Source organism: Garra rufa, chromosome 10 (assembly GCF_049309525.1).
Source record: "Garra rufa chromosome 10, GarRuf1.0, whole genome shotgun sequence".
In the NCBI taxonomy this organism is placed as follows: domain Eukaryota; kingdom Metazoa; phylum Chordata; class Actinopteri; order Cypriniformes; family Cyprinidae; genus Garra; species Garra rufa.
The window spans coordinates 21,034,293-21,044,156 of NC_133370.1; the positions used below are offsets into that span (position 1 = coordinate 21,034,293).

General features: G+C 35.4%; 1 protein-coding gene across 7 annotated transcripts in view; it reads right to left on the reverse strand.

The window, feature by feature from the left end:
* Positions 1-2,943, reverse strand: part of rnf220a (ring finger protein 220a) — a 138,960-nt gene extending 136,017 nt beyond the window's left edge. For all 7 annotated transcript variants that reach the window (XM_073848581.1, XM_073848579.1, XM_073848580.1 and 4 more), the window contains exon 1: positions 2,647-2,943. The gene's annotated coding sequence lies outside the window, so the exon portion shown is untranslated. The remainder of the gene's footprint in view (positions 1-2,646) is intronic.
* Positions 2,944-9,864: the final 6,921 nt, after the last annotated feature.

The window sequence follows — 9,864 nt, forward strand, 5'->3', positions numbered from 1 at the left end:
CCCATACAGAACTGTGTTAAATAATTCGGTGCGAAAATAAAATAATTAAATAAAGTAACAAACTCACACGTTTGTGAGCCTGAATGAATGGAAATGCGATGCTTAAGTTTTGCATGCAGGAGCGCAACAGGGTGCAGTGATTACGTTTGTTTAATTTGCTTTTATTAATCATTTTAATAAATCGGATTAAAACATACAAATAAAATTTACGTTATTTAAGAAATCGAAATGTTTCTACAAATAATTTGCATAATCCTCCATGTATAATTAGAATGAAAATGAATTTTAAAAAAATAATTAAAATGAGCACTGAACACTTTTCAAGACTCCGTATCTCACTGTCCATTTATCATATAATCTAATTTAACATTCTCAAGTGATTTTGGCCCTACTCGCTCCAGTACAAATATCAATTAACACACTTATCTTAAAAGACACTTTTTTAAATTTCATTATAGTGCCATTTCCGAGATTCAAAAACATAAATTTGATTTTTTTTTTTTTTTACATTTAACTATATATGTAATCATCAACACGACCATTTAAAATATTAAGTGTGTGTAATAATAAAGATTCATGACTAAAAGCCTACAATTAAATATCGAGCAAATTAAGCGTGTAATCGTGAAAAATGATTCGGCCAGTCTGAATGAAAGCGCGTAAAAAAGCGGGTTCCTGTCCTCTAGAAAAACTTAAAATAAACAACGAATAAAGTCACTGAATGTATAATTTTTGTTGTTGTTGTAAATCTAAAATATTAAGTTATAAATAATAATTTGAGTCAGTTTACACATTTGTAAAATGCCATTTAGTTTCATATTTACTGCACAAGGCCGTTAAATAATACTGGAATAACATAATGAGCTAATAAACTCCCTCTTACAAATGAAAATTCTCAAAGGAAATATGTTAAATGAATGAGGCTATTTACTTAACAACGAATGTATTCTGTCACCCTAAATATAAATAATTGATGTGACTGTGAGGAAGAAAAAGCCTGTAAGGAAAATTACAGGCTGTTTAGATATGTAGCTCTATCCTAACACTGAAAATATTAAATAGATTAGCCTAAATAAACCTATAACTGTAAACACACTATTACGCAAAAATGTTCCTTTAAGTTGCAGAATTGAAGACAAGTGTTTTTTGTTGTTTTTTATATTTCTAATATTTATTTTTTGTTGTTGTTAAAACTGATTAAATAGACTAAAAATAATGCGTTAGTAGTATTATTCAAATTATTGCAAAATGTAAATAATCAAAAAATCTGAGTAAGCAACGCGACTGTTTTTTTTATAACACTGTAGAGAGTATAAACTAAAATAATAAGGCGTAGATAATAAGTCTTAGTCTGAGAGCTTTGCCCATGCAGAATTTTCCTTGGAAATTCTATTAACAACTCACGAGCACAGCGGAAAAACTCCCGTATGTGTTGTGTAAATGGTAGTGACCCATAGTAAACAGGTGTTTCCTTGCACCTTGTTTCCGTACTGCACGGATTCGATCCGGTTATAAGTGCTATCCAACTAACTGCTCCGAGCAGGCCTATAGTTTTCTTATTTAACAACCACTGTTGTCAGATTAATTTAAAACTAAACATTTCTTTTTCAATTAACACACATGCGCACTTAAGAGAAAAATAAAGATAGTGTAACGCAGGCCAACAGTCTATTGTGGCTTGAGAACAAAATATAAATTATCCGCAACATTGGTCTCAAGCGCATTAATTCCCGCTCTGATTACAGACTATAAATGGAGAGGACTATAAATGGAATAGTAAAATCTTCACTCACTGGAGCAGTTCTCACGTCCACTACCAGTCACAAATTAGTTGGGAGCGTAACTGAACTACACAAGAAGCTGGTTTAGTTACAGATAACGTTTAGATATTAAAGGTTAACCCACTGAACATCACCAACAAGCATGTTACACTCGTGGGTGGCCGCAGACACGCGTACATCATCACGGGTAGCCTATCATTATAACAAGTTCCCTTTCAGTTCCATCAACCAAAAACACTAGTATTTCAATGACCTGCCTAATTTCCCACGACACTAGAAAGCGCTTGTGCAAGAATGTAAGTATTAAATGGGAGTTTATGTGAACCGGCGTTTTTGAAACACTAAGCCGTGATGAACAAGATTGTTTAGAGTCATAATTTATTTGTTAATAATATGTGAGTAATAAGTGTTTCACACATTCTCAGACTTATGGCATTTAAGTCAGAGGTCAAATGCGCAATTTCAGCAAACTTTAATACTAGGAATTGATGTTAAAGTCAAAGTTAGCCGCTGAAATGTTTTAGGAGTTCACTAACTCTTCCACAATAAAAGCGAAGGTGCTCCATAAAGAGTCACTAAAATTATTGCCGCAATCAAGCCATTACGCGCGAGTGAAACATTATCTGATAGGAGATCTATTGATATGAAATAATAATTTGCGCATCATCACCTTAACTCAATTTCCACGCAACAAAAAGCAAACAACAACAATAACAAATGCCGTGCTATCCCGGAGCAAGCCACGTTAGGCTGCGTTAAATCAGGCTCGGGGTCACTCATTAAACTAGATTTCTCCACAGAAACATTACACGCGTTCCCACGGGATCATAAAAACAATCTGTGTCAAGACATTCAAAGCACTTACGTTGTTTAAAAAAATCCCTTGGAAGGTTTAGCTGTCCTTTTATCCCCACAACTGAAACTTTTCGAAACAGCCGAGCGAAGATCACCGCGAAGCAAAGTAGAGTCGCACCTCGAGGAAAGAACGTGAGACGCTCGCCGTGCGTGAGACAGAGTTTCCCGGGTCGTGTCGTGCGTTGAGAGTTGTATCAGTTGCATGTACCGATGAGAACGAGTCTGCGTTCAGTAGCAAAGTAGAGACGATAGACAGAGGTTTGCTCTGAGGTGGAAACAGTGTTGGAGGTGCAGTGCTGCCGCTCAGCGCCAGGTTCGCTCATTGACTGACATTCATTCTCTCCTCCTCGCTCGCCGAGGACCCTGACCCCCCTTCTCCACGCTCCCGTGGGGGATCTCATGGGCTGTTTTGTGAGCACGGAATGAATTATCGTCTCTCTTCACCATTTAGAAGACCTGGAAAATGAAGTCCACGGCAAAACAAAAGATGTTTCAACAATGCGCCAGGTCTTTACAGAAATAGGTAAGTGTGCAGCGTCCCATTGCGCGCGCCGGGTTGCTCCCGAGTTTATCTTAAGCTGTTTTTAGTCTATGTAAGTTGCATATAGGTGTTGTATAGTAATTCTAGTCTACTTGTTGTTTGTTTGTGCACATACCTGCTATTGAAGTTGAATAAGTAAGAGGAAATCCTCTTGAGAAATCTGCAAAAAGCGGAAAACATGCGTTTTACGCGTTTATGCTTTGTTATATTAAACAAAATGAAAGCGAACATATATGAACTTAAATTATGTTATTTCTACACCTTTACTTAAACCAAATGACAGTTTCTTGGTAAATATGTCCAAACAGTAACTCTTATGATTCGACACCACGCAGAAATCCACCTTCTGGTCGGAGCTGGAATTACACTTAGTTTCAGCTCAATATAAAGCGCAAGTTTACAAATGCTTTGCTTTGTATATAAAAGCAATTTTTTATTTCATTTTATATTATAAGAAGTCAGTAGAACAAGTTTGTTGTGTGTTCCCAAGCCAGAGTAATAGGAGGGAGTGCAATGTTGGGGTGATGGGAGGGCAGTAGCCATACATATGTGCATTACTGCATTACATTAGCACTCTCTTGTATTGCTAATGACCTCCGTTAAAGCATCAGTGAAACAGAGGAGGAAAAAGCCCATCCATGTCCAAGGTCCCTTTCCATTCAAAATCAAATTTCAGGCCTCAGTCTCTTAACATGTCTCTAAATGGACTGGTGTGGATTGGTGAAGTGCTTTGATGACAGCTCTTTTTACCAGGCTTAAGCACAAATCCTCTCCTCCATTTCCAGAGCCCCTTGATTCGATTGAAATTATTTTACATTCTCTCTGGACTGTATCAAATAACAAAACATATTACTATGACTTGATTGAATCCATTACAAGCAAAGCTGGGACATTTATAAATCTACACTTCAGTCTATATAAAAGTTGAGGTAGCCAGAGAGCTTCAACTGAGTGTAAATGATCTGCTTTCTCTTTACGATAGAGAGGAATCCTGCGGAAAAAGTTTGAACTTAACAGTTAAATCAAGTCTTTGTTTTAAAATATACTTCATGTTGTTAATCTGTCCTGATAACTGCTCTTTTTATTGCTTTCAGGTCTCGTTTGTCATTCTTGCCACGTCTTTGTGAATGCAGAAGAGGAGTAAAAATCATCACCGTTTGAAAGGGAAGTTAAACGTCACACGTTCACTTATGTTGAGTGATTTCGACTTCTCACATGTCCCTTTAATGCAGAGCACAGTGATAATTGAGGGACCTGTGTTGAGGCAGGATGGCTGCAGTAATAACAGAGACATCTCTTCAACACACCAGTCAGGTCTTAATTATAACCTTTACAACTGTGGTTGCAGTGAAACGGGTACCAGAGGACCTATAGCGAGATGTCCCGCACAATGGAGCCTCAGCACAGACTCCTCATTAGCATATGTCAGCCATGTGCTTCAGATGGCTATTCATTTCTGTCACTTAGCACTTGGAAGTGCTCATGCTAAGAGCTGGTAAATTAAATGCTGTATTCCTGCACTGTAACCTAAGATTGCGCCGTTGTCACTGAGCCTGTCTCCGCTAGTAGATTACTTTTTTTAAATAAATTATTTTTAAAAAAGGACAGGACAAAAAAGACGTATGGACATGTAACGGACAAGCTAAATGGGGCTGCTGTAGAAATGACTGACACAATATGAATGAAAACCAATCAGAACCATCTGACAAAAACAAACATGTTACACCCAGTCTGATATGAAAATTAAAGGGATAGTTCAGCCGAAAATTAAACTTCTGTCATCATTTACTCACCTTCATGTCGTTCCATACTTGTATGACTGACTTACATCTGTAAAACACAAAAGATATTTTAACTAATGTTGAGGTATGATGTTTTTAACTTTCAATGTATGAACAAAAACATTGAGACATTTTTCAAAATACCTTTTATATTAAAATTTTTTGGGGGTGAACTACCCCTTTAAACACTTTTCAGTAGATACAAGTAATAGGGTTCAGAAATGAGATGTTATACCCAGTCTGATATGAAATTTAAAGGGATAGTTCTCTAAAAATGAAAATTCTGTCATCATTTACTCACCCTCATACTGTTCCAAACCTGTATGTATGACTTTCTTCTGTGAAACACAAAATAAGGTATTTTAGGAAGAGGAGACATTTTTCAGAATACCTTTTTATTTACATTTTTTGAGTGAACTACCCCTTTAAACACTTTTTAATAGATACAAGTAATAGGATTCAGAAATTAGAAGTTATACCCAGTCTGATGCGAAATCAACTTTTCAGTAGATACAAGTAATAAGGTTCAGAAATTAGATGTTATACCCAGTCTAAAAATGAAAATTCTGCCATCATTTACTCACCTTCATGCCATTCCAAACCTATATGTCTGAGTGACTGACTTTTGTGAAACACAAAATAAGATATTTTAAAGAACACTGAGGTCAAATGTTGTTTACTTTAATTTAATTTTAACATTGAGACATTTTTAAAATACCTTTTTATTTTATTTTTTTGAGTGAACTACCCCTTTAAACACTTTTCAGTAGATAGTAGAATAGGAATCAGAAATAAGATGTTATACCCAGTCTAATATTAAAATGAAATGGATAGTTCACCCAAAAAATGAAACTTCTGTCTTCATTTATTCACCCTCATGTCTTTTCCAAACTTATATGACTGACTTCTGTGAAACACAACATAAGATATTTTAAAGAACACTGAGGTCCAATGTTTATTACTTTCATTGTATGAACAAAAACACTGAGACATTTGTCAAAATACATTTTTTATTTCATTTTTTGGGTGAACTACTCCTTTAAAAACATTTCAGTAGATACAGGCATAAATATTAATCAGAAATTAGCCTTTATACCCAGTCTGATATGACATTTAAAGGAATAATTCACCCAAAAATGAATATTCTGTCATCATTCACTCGCCCTCATGTCTTTCCAAACCTATGACTGACTTCTGTGAAACACAAAATAAGATATTTTAAAGAACACTGAGGTCCAATGTTTATTACTTTAATTGTATAAACAAAAAAAAATTAAAACATTTATCAAAATATATTTTTTAATTTCATTTTTTGGGGTGAACTACCCCTTTAAACACTTTTTTTGTAGATACAAGCAGCTTTTATACCCAGTCTGAAATTAGATGTTATACACAGTCAAATTTAAAGGGACAGTTCACACAAAAATGAAAATCCTGTCTTCATTCACTCACCCTCATGTCGTTCCAAATCTGTATTTATTACCTTTTTTATTTTATTTTTTTTTTAGAGTGAGCTACTTCTTTAAACACTCTTCAATACATACACGTATAAATATGTTTCAGAAATGAGCTGTTATACCTAGCCTGATATGAAATTTAACGGGATAGTTCATCCAAATATGAAAATTCTGTTATTATTTACTCACCCTTATGTTGTTCCAAACCTGTATGAATTTCTTCTGCCAAACATAAAAGAAGATACTGTCCATTACTCAAAATATCTTCTTTTTTGTTTTAATTTTTTAGACAAACTATCCCTTTAAACATTTTTCAGCAGATACGAGTATAAATAGGATTCACAAATGAGATGGAATGATCCCTGTATCCGTCGTAGAGTCTGAAAAGAAAACCAGAGAATTAGAGACAAGATAGAAATGGCAGATGAGTATGTCATACTGAGATTCCTGCAATAAAACACTCTTTCACTTTTTTTCTCAACCGTTTCCTGTACTCTAGGTGTCAAGAAGAAGATTCACCCCAGCACGGAAGCTGATTCAGGCCGCTTGGCTTTTTAAAAAAAACAGAATTACACAAGGCCTCTCTTCTTATCTGAATCTGAACCCGAGGACACCCATCACTCTCAATGGATCTGTTGCGACGACTCTATACACACATGCACAAATACACACAAAAGAACAGAGAGAGTGAAAGACAGAGGGGGAGAGCGAGCACGTAAGCATTCTTACTGTAGACAGTGCTACATGATCAAAGGCGACGGGAAGAGAAGGGGAAACGAGAGCTCTAAAAATGGTTCTGCAGCTGATTCTGTGAGTCCTGGCAGTCACTCTCTCCAAATACGCACGCACACACACACACACGCACACGTGCCTGGCGCTTTCATATTTAACTAAAGGCAGGGCCCGGCGTGTGTCACACTCCAACAGGGGGACACGCAGCTTTCGCTCGTTTGAGGAGCGGAGGCTTTGTTTCCTCTTGGTGGCGTGGCATCGAGTACCTGGGGGGGGGGGGGGGGTGAGAGATTGTTCCTCTTCTCTCTTAACAGGAAACAGCATCAGGAATGAAGGGAAAGTGAGACAACACAACCAGGGAAACCCGATTGCTCTCAAGTTTCTCAGAGACTCCGCTCTAGAATATGGTGCTATAACTCGCCTACATAAAATCAATGATTTGTTTAATTTAGACAGAGCTCGTAAATGTGCTAATTTCAGAGACAGCCTACAAATCTAGAGGGCCTTGTTATCCCATTTGCTGCTCCATTAGTTGGGAAATGATACAGCCCAGCGTTGTTAAGAAACTGAACGTTCGGTCTAGCCATTCAAAGAAGGAAATAAGTGACGTTGCGCTGATTGTCAATGAAAAAACGAAAAAAATGTCACTAATTTAGATGACAGTTTATTAAAAAAAAGACAGCAAGTTTATATACTTATATACATATAATAATGTGAAACAATTTTAACTGATAAATTACATACTTATCATAACACATCACACTGATCATGAAATTTTGAAGTAGAAAGACTAAAATAGTATTTTCTTGTAAAAAAAAAACTAACTTAAAGCCTTTATGTATAATGCACTATAAATGCTATATAATGCATTATAATTATTTATAATGTCTATTGTAATACATCATATTTTTCTCATAAATAATTATAACCAAATTTAAAATGCATAGTGTAACAATGAATTGATAAGTGTTTTTAATATATTGACTGAGATAAGGTCAATTACAAGGCATAATTAATGCATTATAACTACTTCTAAATGCATTATAGATTATACATAAAGACTTTAAGTAAAGTGTTACCAGAAACTCAAGTAATATTTATCCAATAATATTTATTCAAAATCATGTTTGTTTATTTTAAATTATAACATTATATTATCATCATATACAGTTGAAGTCAGTTGAATTTTACATATGTCTTGCAGAATCTGTTAATTGTTTGACCAAAATAAGAGGGATCATACAAACTGCATGTTATTTTTTATTTAGTACTGACCTGAATAAGATATTTCACATAAAAGATGTTTACATATAGTCCACAAGAGAAAATAATATTTGAATTTATAAAAATGACCCTGTTTAAAAGTTGTCATACCCTTGATTCTTAATACTGTTTTGTTACCTGAATGTATTATTTTATTTTATTATTATTATTTTTTAGCGATAGTCGTTCATGAGTTTCTTTTTCGACCTAAACCGTTAAACTGCCCTTCTTTGGTTTTTCAGGTTTTTTGTGTATTTGAACCCTTTCCAACAATGACAGATCTTTTCACACTGAGGACAACTGAGGGACTCATATGCAACTATTACAGAAGGTTCAAACGCTCACTGATGCTTCAGAAAGAAAAGCGATGCATAAAGAGCCGGGGGTGAAAACTTTTTGAATTTGAAGATCAGGGTAAATTCAACTTATTTTGTCATCTGAAAACATTGTAAGTAGCTTCTGTAGCTTATAAAGGGCATTACTAAATGAAAATAAAAAGATATTTAGACAAAATAAGAAAAACGCACACATACTTATTCCGTTCAAAAGTTTACACCCCTGGCTCTCGATGCATCGTTTTTCCTTCTGAAGCATCAAGTGAGTCTTTGAACCTTCTGTAATAGTTTCATATGAGTCCCTCAGTTGTCCTTAGTGTGAAAAGACATTGTTAGAAAGGGTTCAAATACACAAAAATGCTAATAAACTAAAGAATTTGTGGGCCCTGAAAAACCTTTCTGAAGGACAGCAGGCAGTTTAACTGTTCAGGACAAACAAGAGACTCTGAACAGCTATAACTAAACACACAAAAAACAGATGTGGATCATACAAGTAACAGTATTTAGAATCAAGTGTATGTAAATATGTAAAAGTGTATGAAATATCTCATTCAGGTCAGTACTAAATAAAAAAATAACATGCATTTTGTGTGACCCCCTTATTTTGGTAAAATAATTAACATTTTGCAGATTCTGCAAGGTGTATGTAAACTTTTGACTTGACTGTATCTATACTTTTTTATGTTTTATATAACAAAATTGCATAATATAATATAATACCCTTCCGGAAGAGTCTGAAGGGATCCAGTTAGTCTATCCATAGCTTGAGTTATAATCTGTAGCACTCCATGTTCTTGTACTTGTAACAATTTTTATCAGGGGTGTTATCATCTCTCTCTCTCTCTCTCTCACACACACACACACACACACACACACACACACACACACACACACACACACACATACACACACACACACCAACTCTATTCTCTGTGCCAGGCTTCAACACTCATCTGTCTGACTGGGACTCCGCAATTAGGGGCCACACAAGCAAATGCCACTCATGACCTGAAGCGCAAAGCCGCTGACAAACAAGCAGAGACAAATCAAGGGGTGATTTAAAAGCATAGCGCTAAAATCTCAATATTTGGCCATTCAGATTTAGCAGCCTGCCCAGAC